Source organism: Daphnia carinata, chromosome 9 (assembly GCF_022539665.2).
Source record: "Daphnia carinata strain CSIRO-1 chromosome 9, CSIRO_AGI_Dcar_HiC_V3, whole genome shotgun sequence".
Taxonomy (NCBI): Eukaryota; Metazoa; Arthropoda; class Branchiopoda; order Diplostraca; family Daphniidae; genus Daphnia; species Daphnia carinata.
The window spans coordinates 212,484-233,741 of NC_081339.1; the positions used below are offsets into that span (position 1 = coordinate 212,484).

At 40.9% G+C, this 21,258-nt stretch overlaps 1 non-coding gene across 1 annotated transcript; it reads right to left on the minus strand.

Moving 5' to 3' along the window:
- Positions 1-20,869: 20,869 nt before the first annotated feature.
- Positions 20,870-20,942, minus strand: Trnar-ccu (transfer RNA arginine (anticodon CCU)). Its single transcript has one exon. It is a non-coding gene; the product is annotated as a tRNA-Arg (tRNA).
- Positions 20,943-21,258: the final 316 nt, after the last annotated feature.

Here is a 21,258-nt window from a genome sequence, read left to right on the forward strand (position 1 = left end):
GCACAGCTGGAACTTGTTTCGGTACCACCGAAACACTTTCGGCTTTCTTTTGCTCTACTAAAACCTTTTGCTTCTCTGCTCATCTACGGAAAACTGTTCAGGATGTTCCAAGTCGTTTTGTTTTCATTTCTGTTGCTCTTGAGATAACTTATTCTTATTTCCGTTCCTCCATTGCCATCACGACAGGTGGAATACGGCAGCGATGGGGTTGAGGTACAGGTACAGGGTATAGTGGCAATCCTTCATCGCACTGTTCCATTTCTTTTGCGTAATTTTTCCTGATTCCCCACCATTGCGTACTTAATTGTTGTTGTTTTTTAAGAGTTCTAGCGTAGATATTCGGCTAATGTGTTTTAACGGGAAATCTATCTCTAATAGTATATGTAATATATTAAAATAAAATGGAAGCTATTTTGTACCCCTTGTACCTCCCTCAAAAAGCGGACTTCCTCCATGCTAAGCTATCCTCATGATATTCATTTATGACTGATATTCATGATATATCCTCAAGACCGAGTATATATTGGTAAATGTAATGAATGGACATTATTCGAAATATTGTGTAGAATACGATTCGACTTCATTATGAAACAAAAATTTTTGAAAATTAAAAAATAATGACTAATTGAGTGAAACTCTGCATAGGGGAATACAGCCATGCTGAGTGCAACTGTGTGCTATAGGCTTTCCGCTGCCCGTTTTTTGATATTTTAATATGTAAACTGGTTGAAATTTCGTCATATTTTTCATAGAGGTTGTCACCGCAGTATTGCTAAAGGTTGTAAGGTTCTCATAACCGTTTATTATACCCCAGTACAAGTACACACAGTGACAGCAAAGGCAACTCCCCTTAATGATTAAGAAACACGGGTTTATATACCAGTAAGGGGCTACAGCAGCGTATGTCATGGTGATAATTAGCATCACGCTTAGACGGCGGGAGCGTGACAAGGTCATGGCGCGATAGCTGTATGCCACGCGCCATACCCAGCTTCGTTCCATAGAGGCGCTGCGCTAAACATACTCAGAGCGGCTCCTATTCAATAGGTGGTGACGTAGTGTATACACTACGCGTCGCACCTACGTCAAGGATAGCATAGGCTACCGCCAAGTGTACATGAAAGTGTATATTGACTCATTACATTCCTTCCCCCTTTATCGATAAGAGTTGGTCCTCCAACTCCATACTACACACTAGATATTTCTTATGCCCTAGGCGTATACAAATGGGAACTAAACACTTCAACGTTGTTTATACGAATAAGTTTTTTTTTTTGAGTTACAATTTTTTTTTTTTTTTTTTTTCTAAACTAAATCTAGGGCCCCGAACGTTTTCAAGATATCTAGCATTTATTTATTTTAATATTGTACTCTGAGTTCTACTTGGTGGGTGCGGCGATTCTTGTAGTTAAACTTCTTCCGACGCTGAACCGGCTCCTCTCCTTCTCTTGCAGCTTCTTTCTCGGTCGTAGTGAATTATCAGCGTTTTCTGGCCTTTTCTCCTCGGTGTTATATTTCTGTTAAGGAATACTTTAGCTATTTCTTCTCTTTCGCCGATGTAATCCGTGGCATAATTTCCAAGATAGTCTGGTTCCTCATATCTCGCGCCGTTCCTTAACAGCACTTCAATTATCTCGGGGTTCCCATATCGTACGGCTACAATAAGGGCCGTTTTTGGCGCGTCAGAGATTTTTGGTTGATGTTTACACCGTGCATGCATGCACTGTTGACATATTCTTTCTTGCTGTTGAATCTCGCTGCATAGTGTAGGATCGTTTCTCCATCGCGACTTAACTGTTTTATCAGTGGAGTTATCCACAAAAAACCGGTGCTTTCTTCGTTTTTTAATGCGATGGCCACCATTAGGGGAGTTTCCCCTAGACAGTTCCATTCGCTAAACTGACACCTGTGGAATGACAGGGTTCTGAGTAAGTGTTCGTTGTTGTCTGCGGCGGCTCGGTGAGCTATTGTTTCACCTTTTTCTGTGATGTCGATGTTTGCGCCGAAAGTCAATAATAGTTCCGTGACGTCGTATCTTTTCTTATTTACACTTTCGTGGAGCATGGTTCTTCCGTTTTGAAATTTTGTATCCAACAAGCTTCCCACGCTCCTCCCTGTTGCTCTTCCCTCCTCTTCTTTTCCTTTCAGAAATTTTCTAAGCGTTTCTCGAGGGGCGTTGATTATCTCGAAGACGAACTGTCCTCGTTCGGCTGCTATAGTGGCTAGCCTCTCGATGCGTTGATTGGCTGCATCGCCGGCCGCTAAAGGACGGAAGGTCTATTGCATGCAGTTACAGCAACTGCGAGTGATGTGCTCTTTTTGGGCGTGGTTTAGTCCTCCTTCTTCGTTGCTTGCGGGTGTGTCGTAGTAATCACCTCTGTGTCCGATCTTACTCCGATCGTCGTCACTGTGAAACACACTTTCTTCGTCGTCATATTCGTACGGCTCAGCGCTTGAAGTACTTTCAAAGCTTCTGGTCGTATGATACACATCGTCGTTGTCGCTGCTACTGTCTTCCATTGACGTGGTGTAGTGTCCATCGTCGTATTCGCTACTGATGGATTCTTCACCTTCACTTGTGTTTTCTTGGGGCGGTTCACCTTTACTGTGATTGCAATTTGACTGTTTCTCGTCCCGATTGCGGTGCATGTCTGGCAGTCCTACTGTCATTGCGTCGCTGCCGCGATATCTCCGTCCTTCTTGATTTGCTCAATCATTGTTTTTAGCCAATTTGGGTCATCGTCACCACTTTCCTCTATTTCGTGTTTCGCGATTTCTACTTCAGTGCACAATTCAGGCCCTATGTCAGACGTCGGTCCTTTCTCGATTTTTATGGCTTGTTGAGTTTCATCGGTTCCTATCCAGTCGTTTACTAGATCTTCAACCCAGCACGGGCGTTCCTGTTTGATTGGATTCCGTTCGTTGTTGATTGTAGACGACATCTTGGTTTTAGGGATAGTAGGTTAGGAATTGAAGAAAGTCAGGAGTTGTTTGAAGTGTCTGTTGACTCTTGCTAAGATTTGTTTCCAAACTGAAGTTAGTGTTAGTGTACATCATCTTTTATAGTACCCATTTGGTTTGTCGGCTTTTCATCATTAGCTCGGCCTTTTATTTGGGTTATCTTTTAAATGGGGTATCATATTAGGTGTCTATTAGAGCAGAACTATCCTACTATAAGCTTTATTTATTGTTTTTGTCTATTACTGTTTGACTTGCTGTGTTTGTATTTTTACTTTGATATATGTAATATACTACTTTCTTTTAATGCCTTGTGTTTTTCACTTATTATTATTATTTTTTTTATCAATTTGTTTTCTTTTTTTTTTATATATGTATATGCATATATATATTTATATATATATATATATTTTTTTTTTTTTAATCCTTGTGTCCAAGCTCCCTGTGCATTTGCACAAGTCTTCCCACACCATACCATGCCCAACGACATATGAGCATGTCGTATGGTTACCTGTGCAGGTTTTTTGTCTGCCTTTTTCCCAACTAGATTCCTCGGCTGAGTAAATATTTTCTTTTTCTGGTGCGGATGGTGATGATGGTGCGTTTAGTTGTGTTGTCATTTTTTCCGCGGTTACTTTTCTTCAATTGAATTTTTTTAGTAATCTTGGGCATGGGTTGCATGCGATAAATGCTCGCAGGCATATTATGAATAGTATAAACCCAATTGATGTTAGGCCTAGGATTTTTAACGTGTCGAACCAAGAGAACATGTTTCCAATTTTGTTTTCTTGCGCTTCCGATACTACAATGTCCGATAGTGATCGTGCTTCTCCTTCTTGCAGTTTTCCGACTAAATCGTTCAGGATGTTTAATTGTTCCATCTCCATTGCGTTATGGGCTGGGTGACTTTTAAGTGTATAATCGAAATTGTTTAGATGAAGTTCGTCAAATTCCGCGATTCGATCAAGATTTGGTGTGTGGATTGTTGCGTCTTTTTTAACCCAATCACCATTGGTGTCGTTATGTTCCCATGAATGCGGGTATCCATTGATGTTCACTAGTTGCGTTTTCCAGAAACAATCAGAATATGGGTGAATAGACCACCCATCCGTTCCAATTGTGCAATTCATTTTTCCATACTTGAAGAACGGTTGGAATCCGCATTTCGTTTCTTTCGCCGATAGTAGAATTCGTTTTTGCTCACATTGTTGTAGCGTCATGGCTTGCCCAAAACCATAAAGTCTTGAACATGTAGGTAGGCCTATGGCAGCTGCTGCTAGCAGGCCATTCGTTTGGGCCAATATAATTGCTTGTGTTCTTTTCATCTTTGTTAATTGGCAGTATACGTCTCTAATTTCTTTGGCCAATTTATTTTCGTGTTCCGTCTCTATGTTTATTTTATATTGCTCGTGCATTTTACTTATTTCGTACTTCAGCCGATCGTTTAGGTCATTCGTGGACACCAATAATTCCGTTTTGGTATCTTCCTTAGGGCGTGGTGATGATGAATCGTTTGTCATTTCCTTTTCTCTTTTTGTTATTCCGCTTCTTGGTTTTTGGGTTGTCGTCGTGTCGCTTTCACTTGGTGTCGTGTATTCCAATTCGGTGGTGTTGGGGCTGTGTTTTGTGTTTTCTGTAGTCGGTGTATTTGTGATTTTGGGGGTAGGGATCGTTGAGGTGGGAATTGTTTCTGGGACTTCCTCTACTGGTCGTGGAGTAGTATTTTTTGCTGTAGTGATGCTGAATGTCGCTGCGGTAACCATCCGTGTGGTTATTGAAGGTGATGTAGGTTGTGACGTCGGTAAGGTTGTCTTTGCAGTTGGTTTTGTCGTAGTGGATGTGGGCCTTGATGTCGTTGTTGTTAGCCTTGTCGTTGTGGATGGTTTTGTCGTTGTTGTTGGTTTTGTCGTCGTTGTAGGCACAGGTTTACTAGTTGTTGTGTGTTTAGGTGTCGTTGTAGTTTTCGTTGTAATAGGACGATGCGTTGTCGTCGTAGTTGGTTTGGCGGTTGATGTGCCAACTGATTTTGCTGTTGTTGTAGGGGGTTCTTCCGTTTCACTTCGAAAAACTGAGTTGATATTTTCATGTTTGTTTAACGGTGGGATTTTTGGTACAGTTTTCCCGTCGAACGATTGTTGCGTATATAAAGCTATGATAGCTGATGCTGGCAAGGTTCTTATTTGGTGAGGATTTTTATACTCGAAGCTGAAGTGTTGTTTCTTGCTCCTTTCGTGGCAATGTCCTAGGCTTAACTTTCCTATTTTCAGTGTCAGACATTTTTGTCTGAGGCAGGTGAGTGTGATCCCGTTCTATCCGTTGCCATAAATTTTCCCGTGTGTTCGAATGTTCCCCATACTGAGCTAGTACTTGAACATTCCTGTAAGACTAACATCGTTGTATTAGCCTTGATACAGTTGTTGGTATTGAAAGGTCTGATTGTGAAATCCGCTGAATATTCGAACGCTTGACCTCGTTGTTAGAGTTCAAGAGTATTCAGTTAGCTAGAGGCTTCTGTGTTATCACAGGCTTCTGTGTTGTCACAGGCTTCTGCATTGAATACAGGTAATTCTAACACTAAATAATATCTGCACAAACATTCAATTATAATATATAAATATATGAAAATACTTTGGAAAGAAAAGTTGCAGGGAATGTCAAACAACGTGGTTTTATTTCAGCAGACGACAGAATAGAGAGTGAACAATATATCAAAAGAGAAGCCTGACACCATGGAATGACAGATAGCTCCCTCTAACATGATTCTTGTATGTGTTCTAACTCTAACGAAGGAGTGTTAATCAACGCCATCTATTTGTCAATTGTTTATGTTTGGTGAAACTCCAACACTCCCTCTCAAACATAAAATGACGGATGGAAATGGAGATCAGTATCTGGAAAGTTTTGTTGTTCCCTTTTTTTTTGCATGAATGAATGTTAAACAATGTTTGCACGAACGCTCCCTCTCAAACATAAGGGGGCATAAGGAACATATCACAATGGCGATCTATAATGATCACGATAATTTCTGCAAAGAAAAGTAGGAGAGAAAAAGGGAAGAAAAGGGAAAAAAAAAAAAAAAAAAAAGGAGAGTTATTTTAACGGAACTTCTGCTACACCAATGGCGCATCGGAAGTCAGAGAACCGAGGGTTGGGCAGTGGTTTGGTGAATGGATCAGCTAGTTGGCTGACAGTCGGAGTGAATGCCACGTCAATTTCTTTTGCCTCTTGGTATTGACGGATGAAGTAATAGCGCACATCGATGTGTTTGGTTCTCTGATGAAATTTTGGATTCTTGATAAGCTCGATTGCGAATTGATTGTCGCACTTAAGAGAAAGGGGTTGGTTCCATTCAGGTGCTAGGTCACGTAACAATCGACGAATCCAGATTGCTTCTTTCGTGGCTTCACAAGCAGCGATGAATTCTGCTTCTGTGGTAGATAACGCAATACACAGTTGACGACGGCTGCTCCAAGCAACCGGCCCACCGTTGAAGATGAAAACATAACCTGATGTTGATTGGCGAGTTTCAATATTCCCGGAGTAATCTGCGTCTGTGTACCCAATAGGACCAGGCGGATCGGCGGAACAGAAGCGTAATCCGTAATTGAGGGTACCTTGAAGGTAGGAAATAATTCTTTTTACGGCTGTCTAGTGATCTTGTTTTGGATCCTCACAAAACTGAGAAATTTGGTTAACAGAATAGGCTATGTCTGGTCGGGATAACAGCATAATGTAAAGCATCTTCCCGTGTGGGAAAACGAACTTTACGGAATTAAGACAATAAAATTATATTGAACTCAGAGGCGTTTTTACCCACAATGACGTCTGTGCTTATTATAGCTAAGATACAAGAATTAAAAAGATAGAGAGCAACAGATAAGAAGGAACATTTGAGGAAACAGTTAAAAGAAAGAACAAATAAACAGGGGGTCTTACCGTGAACTCACGAGTGAAAGAATGGAAGAGAAACGACACAAGGGGAACTTGGAATTCGGCTTCTACACAAGCGGTACACGACAAGAGTTCAGACACTTTAGAGTGGACAACAATGTCCGAAAAAGCTTGGGACGAGAACGAGATTTTACTCAAAGGGTTAAGTATGGAAACATTAACTAAGGCACAATACTACTCAATAAGGCAAGGAAGATAGGCTTAAGGCAACTACTTGTCTCGGCTGCAACTACTTGTCTGATTTCAGTCAACTGCTAAGGTCATCACGAAACTTTGCATATCGCAAAAAGTGGCGTGAGTGGGCGGAGCTTGTGCGTTCACGCGGCAGCCAATTAAAAGATGCCGTTTGACGTGGCGTGATGTTGAGGGCGTATCGTCTGCGTGAGTCAGCTGCAGGTGTTCATTTGGGTCAGCTGCACTGCGTATTTTGTGTTGCAATTGACATGTCCAGACTCGTGTCCACTACTGAAGCAAAAGCGAGAAAAGTTAAAGTAATGTATTCGGCTTCGTTACAATAAGGTACATAAGACTCCCAACTGCTTCTTTGAATGGTGCCTGTACTGCCACCTTTCCATCTTGGCTCTTTTGTAGTCGTGAACCCGGATCAGCAGGTAGGCTCTTTGGACAGCAGTCGCTCATGTGGAACCGCCGCAGAATCTTTTTAATGTAGTCAGGTTGGGACAGGTAAAGTGTCTGGTTTGGGCGGTCACGTGTGATGGATAAGCCTACAAAGTGGTTTGCAATAGATGAACGCATATCAAAATGCTTTCCTAGATATTCAATTATTTGAGGAATTGCACTGCTGCTGCAGCTGCAAATCAGCCCGTCATCTACCCAAATGATCACTATCACTAATTCATTTGGTTGTCGGCGGAAGTAGAGGCATGGATCAGCGTCACTTGGACGTAAGCCGAATTTTTTAAGAAGGTATCAAAGTGGCGATTCCACACACGAGACGCTTGCTTTAGGCCATAGAGGCACTTGTGTAGACGGCAAACGAAATTTTCTTGGTTTGGAATAGCAAAACCTTCCGGCTGCTCCAGGTAAATCTCTTTATTTAATTCTACATACAGGAACGCAGTTTTGATGTCTAGTTGTTTCATTTCGAGATTGTGAGCAGCGACAAACGAGAAAACTATCCGTAGTGTGTCGTATTTGGCAACTGGTGCGTATGTCTCTCCATAATCGATGCCCCAGCGCTGGGAGAAACCTTTTGCCACTAATCTCGAGGGGATTCACCATGAACACCAGGCTTGACTTTGAACACCCATCTGCTCTTTATAGGTGATCTACCAGCTGGTAACTTTACCAGCGTCCAAGTTTTGTTATGCATTAGAGAGTCGTACTTTTCTTTAATTGCCTGTTTCCAAAGATGGGCGTCAACAGATTTCATGGCATCTGAATAGCTGGTTGGTTCATAGGGCTCTTCTTCTGTCTGGTGAAAAACTGACTGTAGTGATTCCTCCCACTGACGTTTTGGTTCTCGGTGACGCAGGGGGTATGGAGAGTTGCGTACTCGTTCGGTAACCTGTGGGACCAGGTGATTCTGTTTTTCTGATAATGGAGGAATTGTTTCTGATTGATCTGGTAGAAGAGGATTTAGAGTTATGTCGATCGTTGAGTCTCTTGTAATGGATGGTTCTTTTGGCAGTTCATTTGTCACTGTCAGATCTTCTTGTGCGATGGAATCTGGCTCCTCTATGTTGCGTTCATGGTGTATTCTAGGAATTGGGATGAGTGAATCAGAACGAAGCTAACGGATTAACAGTATCCGGAAAAGTGACATCATAAGTGTTAGAGACTTGTTCGTCAAAAATGACGTCTCGACTAATATTGATTTTCCTCGTGACAGGATCCCAAAACCGGTAGGCTTTTTGTGTGGAACTGTAGCCAACAAAATAACACTTTTTGCTTTTTGAGTCAAGCTTTCTTCTTTCAGTCTTAGGTATATGGATGAACGCAACGGATCCAAAGATGCGCAAGTTCGAGATGTTGGGCTTTACACCATACCAGCTCTGATAAGGTGTTGTTGGGGATGCTTTATTGGCGACACGATTCAACGTGTAAACAGTGCAGTCGATGGCTTCTGCCCAGAGCTCCAGGGGAAGATGTTTAGCGTTTAGCGTGCTGCCAGGCTTGGAAGGAACTATCCATGAATTCGCCACCATTATCTGATCTTAATGTGTGTATGATTTGTCCGGTCTCGGTGCGAGCTAAGTTGACACAGCTTTTGAAACAGTCAGCTACTTCAGATTTTTGCTTAAGAAAGGAGACAACACGCAAGCCACTGTAGTCATCTGTAAATAGAACAAAGAATTTCGAGCCGCCAGGTGTTGTTACATGCACCGGACCGCAAACGTCTGAATGTATAAGTTGGCAAACTTGTATGGCTCGAGTCCGACCTGTAGGGAAAGGATCCCGTTGCATTTTTTCTGATACACATCCCAAACATGGCTCTGTTGGTGGATTGTCGTTAGCCGGCAGGATGAGACCATCTACCAGCTGTTGAGAGACCATTTTGGATATTGTTTTATAGCTGATATGAGCTAATCGTTGATGCCAGATAGCAATAGATGGAGGTCCCGGTGAGGCAAAGCAGGCTACTTCATCATTCGGGTTGATAGTGATAGCTAGATGGTAGAGAGTTCTGCCCACGCGTTCTCCAACCAGCACGACGACATCGTCTTTGCAGAAACTCACATTCGATTCGACGAAAAGTACAGAAAGCCCCACATCTGTTACTGCAGCTATTGATAAGAGGTTTGTTCCAAGATCAGGCACGTATAGGACCATCTCAACAGTGACAATGCGTTGGGCTCCACTGACTGTTGCCGTGAACTCTACGTCACCATGACCAAATACTGAGAGGCGAGTGTGGCCGATGCCATTTACGATCCATGAACCTGGTTTAACTGGGGTGAAGGTTTTGAAAAAGGATCGCTGATCTGACATGTGCTGAGTGGCACCTGAATCTGCGAACCAATCCTTTGAGCTGCGAGCTGTGTAGCAGGTAGAGTGGGATAAATAGCCGTGATCTTCACTTTCTACAGTTTGAACTTGCATGCCAGGTGTGGATAAAACAAGTCTGCTCGTTGCTCCTCTTTCGTTTCTAATTCTAGAACGACAAACGTCTTGCGTGTGATTAGGCTTGGAGCAGTAAGTGCATCGGGTATAAGGATGATGCCTGGGTGAGCCCTCTTGTCTTGGTACTCTTCCACGTCGCCCTCGTAAAGTACTTAGGCGGCCGCGAAACGGGCGTGGTGAAAAGTTTTGGGCAAAGAAGGCAGTATCAAGAGTGTCTTGTTGTCCTCTGCTCCATCTTCTTGCCATGGTCTCTTCCTTTAGGAGACGAGAGGTCAACAAAGCTATAGTCTTGTCAGCGGCTGGCACGCTATCCCAGGCAGTAATGAAGCTACGAAAACTTGGCGGTAGCGTGCAAATTATCTTGGTCAGAATTTGTACATTGGTGACTGGTGCACCAACATCAGATAGTTGCGTTGCCATTGTCTCAATCTCAGTGATATGCGACATAATGTCATGATCAGGCTGGAATTGATACTCAAAAAACTTTTGTTGTAAAATGTGTTGGTTTTCAACTGCATTGCGTAGGTGTTGTGCTGACAGGCGAACCCACATATCATGTGCAGTAGTGCAGTTAACAAGAGATCTTTGCTGTTGGGTTTCGATTGTAGCCACTAAGTAGTTGCGAGCAAGTATGTCTCTTCTGAGCCACTCAGCAATAACATCACCGTTAACAATATTCTCTTCAACAACAACCTTAAATTGCAGAAAGTGAGATTGAATCTGTTGTCACTTGCAAAGTATTGCATCTAAATACCTCAACAGGACAGGCTTCTTCCCCGTTAACAATGCTGACAAGATTGTGTTGTTCGAGCAACAGCCAACAACCAAATTTCCACAAAGAGAAATTCTGTCCATTAAATTTGGCTATGTGGCTTACTTCTCGTAGCGTAGAACTGGCCATCTTGATTCAGAAAGGGTACGTGAGCTGGGCCCATAACCTGTTAGAGTTCAAGAGTATTCAGTTAGCTAGAGGCTTCTGTGTTATCACAGGCTTCTGTGTTGTCACAGGCTTCTGCATTGAATACTGGTAATTCTAACACTAAATAATATCTGCACAAACATTCAATTATAATATATAAATATATGAAAATACTTTGGAAAGAAAAGTTGCAGGGAATGTCAAACAACGTGGTTTTATTTCAGCAGACGACAGAATAGAGAGTGAACAATATATCAAAAGAGAAGCCTGACACCATGGAATGACAGATAGTTCCCTCTAACATGATTCTTGTATGTGTTCTAACTCTAACGAAGGCGTGTTAATCAACGCCATCTATTTGTTAATTGTTTATGTTTGGTGAAACTCCAACACTCGTTCCAATGTCCTACTGCAGTTTGCGACTGTCGTTTGAGTTTGTACTAGTGGGTCATTGCTAGTTAGCAATTTTTGTAGGCTTCTTTGGCATTTGATCCAGTCTCGGTCGCATTCTTCCAGCGTCATCATTGTGTTAGTTCCGTTGTATGTTACATATTTTTCATTTGGCGGTCGTCCGCTTTTAAGTAGTCCCCAGCTGATCATATCCCATATGATGTTTCCATGTCCGTGGTTGAATTTAATTAAGTTTCCAAAAATCGGCGAATTAATGGTTGTCGTTACTGCTCTTCTCTGTTCTAGTCTTATTTCTTCCAGCTCGTCGATGGATGTTTCTGGGAAGTTCTCTAATACTTCTGGGTTTGAATTCAGTGTTTCAAATACCCAATGCTGGTTGTCGTCTATATCGTCAGGTCTGCTGCATTTTTGCAGGATTAAAGAGCGTTTGGTTCCTTCGTCCTCGTCTCGTAGTGTGATGCATAGGTGTTTTTCCATTGATATTAGCTGGTGGTTTTTTGTATCGAATAGCCAGCGCGACGTCCGTTCACCGCACTGTCCCGTAATGATGGTGTTTATCTCCGATGTCGTTATACACGTGGTGGTTCTTCTGATTCGTAAGGTGTGGTCCATTAGGTACTCGAAGTCTGTTCCGTAAGGTAATATTTCGTCTATGTCGAATTGGTTATGGATGATCACTTGTTTTTGGGTGTACACTATCTTGATGTAAACGATTGAATCTTGTTTGCGTATACGCCGTTTTCTTCTATCTTTGTTATTTTTGGATGGCCTAAACGAATCCATCCCCAAGCATAAGAAATGCTGTAGAGTCGTTTTCCAAATTCTGCTTCTTCGAGTGGATCGTTTAAAAGGAATTCGACTTCTTGCTTTATGGATCTTTTCGTTTTGCTTTTCCTCGGTTCTGCAAATTCATTGCATGACCATGAGTCGATATTGGTTTGATTTTTACAGGAGGGTAGGGTGTTTTTATGTATTTTGTATAACTTTCTTGTTGTTTCGGCGGGGAATATCAAAAAGGTTAGGGGGGATGCCGACTACTTTAAAGCTGGGTTGAGCTAGTTCTTTATTATTATTATCAGGGGTGTTAAAGAATGATATTTCAATTTGTCTACTGGTATCTAAGAGTCTACTGGTATTTACGATTTCTGTGGTTTGGGTCAATTCTAGATATCCTATACCTTTAAGGATTATTTGGGAATTGGAAACATTACTAGATTTATCTCCCCATACTATTGTATTATGATTTTGAATGATTTGGCCGTCTTGTTGGGTAGCATTTAAATATCCAAAAGGACTTTCAATTGGGCTTTCAGGGGTTTCCTGTCTTAATGTTATCTCTTCTGCAAGGCAATTTAGGACGCGATATTCTTTAATGGCATACCACGCACCCTCTCCCGTTGGGGTTGCTGTGAAACTTAATGAAGTTGGGGTGGCCTGCATAATATTGCCTCCGCATTTCTTATCGTTAACCATTTCCCAACATTCTAACGGTGAAATCAGTTTTGTTTCTTGGGAGAAAACCGTGTCGAATGATCCAACCCAAAAGGATCCTGTAATTTTTTTTGTTTTTATCCATTGTTTACAAGTCCATCCCTTCCATGTTTTAATGGGTTTTTGTTTTGTCATTAGGGTATAACTAGTGGGGAAACGTGGGAAATGTAGCCTGGTTTCGACATTTTCTTTATCGCAATAATAGGGTGAATTTATATCCAGTATGCCTCTTGTTTTCACATTCTTACAATCGCATACGGACACGTAAAGTGTTTTGGAAGTTTCAAGGGTAGCTAACACGCAAATTACTAGTAGGGATATCTCCATCTGTTATATAAAAAGTAATTTTTTATTACTACAGGTTTTTTTTTTTTTTTTTTTTTTTTTTAGTTTCGCTTAATTAGTTCTTTTCCTAAGATTATAGCGGGCATTTCTCGAATTGGTTGGGGTGTTTGGTTCGCAATAGGACATTCTTTGGTTTGTGATCCGGGGTAAAGGATTCGTGGGGTTCTTTTCTTTTTTCAAATTTACGGGGCTAATCTCTGTTGTTATATTTTTACGTGGTCTTCCAGGACCTCGTTTGTTTTTACTTTCGATTTTCACGTTTGGATTTAGTGCTTCTGTGGTGTTTGGTACACTTCCTCGAGGGGTATAGAGTTTCAGGCGATTAGAGTGAACCGTTGCTTTTTGTTTTTTGTTATCAATGTTTTCGACTTCGTAAGTTATATCTGAGAAGTTTCGTATTATTCGGAACGGTCCGTTCCACCTGTTGATGAATTTACCTGCCGATGGTGGTGCTTTTAGCATTACTAAGTCACCAATTTTATACGTAATTCCTTTTGCTCTTTCATCGTAGTATCCTTTCTGTTTAGTTTGTGCTTTGAAGAGGTGACTTCTTGCCAGGTCTTGAGCGTTTCTCCATTTTTGGTAGTATAATCCACTACTGCCTTCGTCGTGCTCGAAGTTCCGATTTATTTTTATGTCGTTAGGTAGAATTGGTTCTCTTCCGAAGAAAAGGTAAAATGGGGTGTCCTTTAGCGTAGCTTGTTGTGATGTGTTGTACGCCAAGGTGACAAATGGTAGGTATTTGTCCCACTCTTCTGGTTCATCTACTACGTAGCAAGCTAGCATATCACACAGTGTTCTGTTGAATCTTTCTACTAGTCCGTCGGTTTGCGGATGGTAGGCGGTAGTTCTTATCTGCTTGATTTTAAAGAGTTTACACATTTCTTGAACAAGACTCGAAAGGAAATTCGTTCCTTGGTCGGTTAGCACAATCTCGGGTGCTCCATATTTCGTTATCACTTTATTTACCATAATGGATGCGATTGTTTGGGCGGTCTGGTTTTTCATTGGAAATTCAAAAACGAAACGACTGGCATAATCAGACAGAACTAGAACATATTTATATCCCTTAACACTTTCTTGAATTGGTCCTACTATATCCATTGCAATGCGTTGCCATACTCTGTCAACTGGTGGCAGAGGTTGCAATGGTGCTATCGTTGCGCCGAAGGCTTTACGCCTTGCACATCTTAAGCAACTGTTAACGTATGTCGTAACATCTGTTCTCATTTTTGGCCAAAAATATTATCTTTGTAGTCTCGCTAAAGTTTTCGCAATTCCTAAGTGTCCTGCTAACATGTGATCATGATTTTCTTCCATTATTTCTCTTATTGTATTTCCTGGTACCACTAGTCTTCCATATTTGTCTACTAATTCACCTTTTTCGTTTATCTTATACCCATTTATATTCTCTGCCTTTCTGGTTCTCTGTTTCTTTTTTTTCATTAAATTACCTATAATACTTCTGCAATTTATATCGTTTTGCTGTAGTCGAACCCATTCGCTTTCTTCCTCTTTAATTTCGCTTTTAATCGCTCTTGCGTCTACACTAGCTATAGTTGCTACTGGGGTACGACTAAGGGTATCCGCATTTTGGTGCGATTTACCTGGTCGATATCCAATTACGATGTCATATTCTTGGATTTTGAGTGCCCATCTAGCTAGTCGTCCTGCTGGTTCAGCTTTACTCATTAACCATTCTAATGGTCGGTGGTCGGTGTATACTGTAAATTTACGTCCGTATAGGTAGGTTCGAAATACGTTGATTGCATGAACGATCGCATAAGCTTCCTTCTCTGTGGTGGACCACTTGGCTTCGCGGTCATTCAGATGTTTGGAGCTGTATGCAATGACGACTTCTGTGTCGTCTGATTCACTGAGAACTGGTTCGTTAGTCTCACCTGAATCCGCTGATTGAGGTAGAGATTGTATTTGTGCCAAGACTGCTCCTATTCCATACCCTGACGCATCCGTATAGATGATAAAGTCGCGCAAAAAATCCGGATAACTCAGGATAGGTCTAGTTAAGAGACAGTTCTTTATACAATTAAAGGCGTCCCCTTCTGACTCTCCCCATTTCCATTCTGCTGTCTTTTTCGTAAGTGCAGTCAATGGATGAGCTTTATCAGCAAAAGCTCTGATAAATTTCCTGTAGTAACTAGCCAAACCTAAGAATGAACTCAATTCTTTTGTATTTTTGGGAGCGGGGTAATCTATAATTGCTTTTAATTTTTTCAAATTTGGTGTTATCCCTTTTATAGAAACGATGAATCCGAGATAGTCCAATTCTTCTTTAAAAAATTCACACTTCTTTGTTTTCAGCTTAAGTCCCGCAATTTCCAGAAGCTCGAAAACTTTATCTAGGTGCGATAGATGTTCCTCAATCGATTTACTAAATATAATTATATCGTCTAAGTATACTAGGGTGAATTTGTACAGCACGTCTTTTAGAGTGCCATTCATTGCTCTTTGGAACGTACTTGGTGCGTTTGTTAACCCAAATGGCATTCTGTTAAATTCGTACTGTCCAAATTCACAAATGAAAGCTTTTTTATATTTATCCTTTTCTTCAATCTCGATTTGCCAGTATCCGCTCAAAAGATCCAATGATGAAAAATACATAGACCCGCACAAAGCATCCACAGTATCGTCAATTCTTGGTAATGGGTATTTATCTTTAATTGTTATTTTATTTAGTGGCCTATAGTCGATGCACATACGCATCTCTCCATCCTTTTTGGGTACCATTACGATGTCTGCGGCGAACGGGCTGTGACTCTCCCTTATTATCTTATTTTTTAGCAATACTTCAATTTTAGATTTTACGGTTTCTTTCAGTGCTTCGGGGGTTCTACGGAGTCGTTGATTAATCGGGATGTCATGTCCGGTATTTATAAAATGTTTTACTCGTGATACGAGACCAAGGTCTGATTCCTTGTCCGCAAATAATTGCTCATGCTTGTTAAGTAAGTTTTTTACTTTTGTTAAAACTTCAGTTTCAAATTCTGGGATATTGAATTGTGGTGGTTGGCTATCTAGCGCTTTCGTCTTCTCTTGTTTCGAGATATCACACTGGCTGAAAGGTTCTAAGTTACGGCGATCTTGTGCTGTTAATTTTCCTTCTTGATTGTTAGTAAGTACTGGTATTATTGGTATGTTAATTCCAGCATTCCCGAATGTTAGGTTATATAATGGTATAATCTGCCCATAGCTATGTTCTACGCCTAAATGGTCATAGTATATTTTCCTATTTCTAGTATTGATTTTTACGTTATTGTTAGATAGAAAATCTAAGCCTAAAATGCAATCTTCGTTCAGTTTTTCTATGGCATAGAAGTAATGATTGATTAAATGGTTATTATTTATGGTAATTGTTAGTTCATATTGCCCTATTGATTTTAGTGTCTGACCGGATACGGTCCTAAACGTGGGTGTATTTTTATTTTTTATTAGTTTTAGTTCTTTTTCATTTATGCTGAGTAAGGTATCTGTGGAAACTAGACTGGCTGCTGCTCCAGTGTCTATTAAACCTCTAATTATTATTCCATAAATTCTAATGGGTATGCGTATTAGTTGGGGTATGTTAGAATCTAATTTATTTGATTTTATGCTACTGCGGGTTAGTGCCTTATCTATTCTATTTGTTGGCGATTCGCATAATTCATAAGTGCCATAGTGGTCCAACATTCTCTTGCTATGTGTCCCTTTTTGTTACACTTATGACAAATTATATCTCTGTTTACTGGGGTACGGACTCCTGTACTGCGATATTGGCGATTGCTATCGTTTTGTTGCGGGTACCTGATATCCGCGTGGTCGTTACTCCTGAAAGGTTGTTGATATCTTCCCGGTTGATGCGTATATGGGTGGTTTCGTTGATGTCGGAAGTCTGTTGTATATGTTGGCTCACGATCCCTTATTGGCGCGTTATGCCTTCAACGTTGTATATGGTCGTTTCTCCTAAATGGGCTCGCTTCTCTGTTTTTTGAAAAACTCCGGTCTCTACTGCGTGAATAACTTGACTCTCTGCTGCGGTCTAAGGTGTCTCGGAAACGGACTCTGCCTGAGTACTGTGCTCTGGGATAACCTGGTCTACCTTGTCGTATGTTCGACTGCCGTCCGTGGCTGCTGTAACGGTCGGTGGCTGCTATCTGTACACTGCTTTCCTGTGATGGTTCAAGATCTTTATTAAAACATTCCAACTCTAATAATCTCTGGCTAAGTTGTTCTAGTTCAGTTTTTTGTTTAGACAATTCGTGATCTTGTTCTTTCTCGCGGTCTGTAATTCCTGCAATTACTGCCGTTATTTCTTTCTCTTCATTATTTTCCTTTTCGTGCAATATCTGTTCTGATATGAACAGTTGTTTGCAAAGCGAATCGAAGTCGTCGGATTTTTCTGGCATTCTGAGGTATAGCTCCGTTTTTACTTTGGGTAGAATCCCTTGAAGTAATATTTTTATCTTTGTCGTATTTCTCATCTTCTTCACTTTATTAAATAGTTGATCTTCTATTATGGTTTTGTCGTGGTCGAGTTTTTCCTCCTTTTCCTCTATGGTGTCGTATAGGCTGTTTAATCTGGATACGAAAGCTCTGCAATTCTCTTCTGGTTTCTGTTTTAACTTCATTAGTTTTTTGTTCAGCGCTGCTATGTCAAATGCATCTTGAAATCTTTCAATTATTGCTGCTTTCCATTCTCCATATTCCAGCTCTTCTCCTTTCTCGTCGACGTAAGCTTCATGCCATTCAATGGCTTCTCCTTTAAGTCGATCCGAGAAGAATCGTAGCTTTTGTTCGTCGTCCCAGTTGTTGTTCCGGGTCACGTGCTCAGCGGCTTTGAGCCATTCGGTAATTAATTTATCGGTGCTTTTACCCTTGAATGGCGGGATGGATTTCTTGTCCTCTCTCGAAAAAAGTTCTCCCAGCACTCTCACGATGGGTTGAGTGATGCTCATCATGGCCTCTTCTTCAGCGGTATATTTTTTGCTTCCTAGGTCTGGTCTGGTGGATTCGTCATGGTGCTTACCCATGATCCTTTTGAGATGATTGTTTTCTTTTTCCAAGGACGTTATATTTTTACTTTGGGATTCAACTTGTTTTCCCAATAGTTCAATAACTTTTTGCAGTTCTGTTATTTGCTCAGCTTCAAGTTCAAAATGTAGTGATTTATCTTGCACTTCACGTAACGAGGATAGGTCGTGTATTTCATTAATTAATCTTGTTACTTCCCCGGGCTGTTCCTGTTTTGTATGGGTCTCTTCGGCTTCGATGAACAGAAGTTCTCGTTGTTTATACGCTGCGATACGATTCTCCAGACGGGATATTTTATTTTCTTGTTCTGCTGTCTGCTTTTTTATTTGCTGAAGTTCTCGATCAAGGTCTTTATTTTTAAGAACAGTTTCTGCTTGTGTCTTAGTTAGCGTGACTTTTTCTGCTTTTGACTTGTCTAGCTGAGTTTTTATTTCGTTTGTAGCTGCTTCTAATTCTTTTATCCTTTCAACGTTTACTGCTATCTGTTTTCTGGTACTGTTTAGTTTTTCATGTAGTTGGAAATTCTCTGCTTCGAGTTTATTAATTGTCTCTTGACCCTCTCTTTCAACGTTTTCGGTAATTTCTTCTCTCTTTTTCAGCCGGTCTTCGAAATATTTTTCAGCTTCTTGTGATTTTTGTAAGTCACTCTCCAATTCTGCAATTCGGGTATTTGCTTTTTCAAGTGAATTTTTCAAGGACTCGTTGTTTTCTTGCAGGCGCTCTAGGGAAGTGCTGAGCGTGTACTTTGAACTCTTTGCCTTTTTCTTGTTGCTCTCGATCTGTTTCGTAGATTGGTATTTTCTGCGGTAATCTGATCTTTTGCTTGCTGCTCTTCTACTTGCTGGTGTAGGGTTTCACTTTGAAGGACAGCTAACGTTTTGCTGAGGAATTCTTTTTCTTTGCCGTGGACTGTTTTTAACTGGTGGATAAGAGTGTCGACGAAATTATTTTCTTCGCCAAATTTCGCTAGTTGACTTTTTAAAGCTTCAGTGGTCTTGCTGATTGACTCGTGTGAGGTGGTGTCGTCTTTTGTCTCGAGATTTTGCTTTATTAGTGAGTGAGTGTATAGTTGTAGAGCGTTGTTTAGCTCTCTGTGGGAGAGTTTTCTCCTTTCTTCCAATTGTTTTATATTTGTTGTTGTTGAAGTTGTTTGGTAGGTTTTATTTTTCTCGAGCAGATAGTTATACTCTAGCTCTACGAGCTCTTTCCACTTTATAGCAAAATTTTCTTTGAGAGTTTGTGTCTCAGAGTTTTGTGTTGGTAAGGTAGGATATAGTGGAGGTAATGTTACGACGGGTAAGTCTGGGTAGATCGGGTTGGTTTCGAGAGTTGCCACTACTTGTATATTTTTAAAAGTGCTATGCATTCGCTTACCTCGTCTATGTCAACTTCGGGCTCGTATATCTTGCTCTTACTTCATGTGATACGCATGTACTTGTAGGGTTTATTACGGTGAACCTTTTATATATTTGAATGTCTCGTTGGGACCTCCAAATGTAAGGTTCTCATAACCGTTTATTATACCCCAGTACAAGTGCACACAGTGACAGAGCAAAGGCAACTCCCCTTAATGATTAAGAAACACGGGTTTATATACCAGTAAGGGGCTACAGCAGCGCACGTCATGGTGTTAATTAGCATCACGCTTAGACGGCGGGAGCGTGACAAGGTCATGGCGCGATGGCTGTATGCCACGCGCCATACCCAGCTCCGTGCCATAGAGGCGCTGCGCTAAACATACTCAGAGCGGCTCCTATTCAATAGGTGGTGACGTAGTGTACACACTACGCGTCGCACCTACGTCAAGGATAGCATAGGCTACCGCCAAGTGTACATGAAAGTGTATATTGACTCATTACAAGGTGGACTGCCCGGACAGCCGGTGTGCATTGAACTGATTCCGCAGTTATCCAAATGTAAATAACTCATAAAATGTATGTATCAAGTAAATATTAAGTCACTTTTCGTGATCCTCATTGAATTTTGAATATAAATCTTGTATTTTAATAGTTATATCATATTTTCTTATCAAAATATAAAAAAAAAGGAAAAGTCGGGCATATAATGTCGGGCTTGTATTTTGAAGATTTGATTTCCCAACTTTCTTGTGAAAAACAAATCAGACATTCCATGATCTTTTTAAAGATTCTGGTCACATGATAAAAGCTGGAAATCACTTGTAAATGAGGATAATCGAAGAAATGCAATCGATAGAAATGTGTCGTTCACACCAAAGGTCTGAAGATGAAGTTTCTTTGAGACGCAAACAAACTAGAATAAATTCAATAAATCCTTGTACAGCATATTCTAATGCCTCACGATTACGGAGCTCGAATGATGTGGTTTCGCGTTAGTATTTCGTATGAGGTTGAAAACAAAGTCAGGCAGTACGCACCTTCCTGATGATAAACATTTACCACCAAAAATAGTTTTCGTTTATCGCCTTGGCTTTTAGAAGCACTCCGGCTATACGATACGAAAATGGTTTCCGTTATTACGCAAAGAGCAACCGAAAAGCTTTGCTGAAAAACGTACGAGCCAAACTCTCGTTTCCTTTACACAGGTTATGCTGTGGAAATGCATCACTCAGACCCAAGAATCAAGACAAGGAAGCTGTAGATAATACTAATGTTGGCAGACTGTTAATACGGGTAAGCTTAATCAATACATCGGAAGTTAATTAACCTCTGGCGGGACTCGAACCCGCAATAACCGGCTTAGGAGGCCGATGCCTTATCCATTAGGCCACAGAGGCTTAAAAAATATACCTGCCTTCCAATTTGCATGCCGCAAATTTTTCATTTGGGTCAGGTCTAGGTTATTTATATCATTGCCTTTATTCCACAACTATCGTAAGGACCCAAGCGCAAATATGTCCGTTTTCTTCTGGTTATATTAATACACTAGCGGATACATTTAAAGAACCACTTTTGAGGTTAGTATTTCTGTCTCCAGTAGCGCAGCTGGTTGGCGAATGGAACTTATGCGACAGTAATTTCATTGTGTTTCGGGATTGAACGATTCTCTAAGTAATGCCGAGGCCACGAGTTCGATTCTCGCCTGGAGAATGT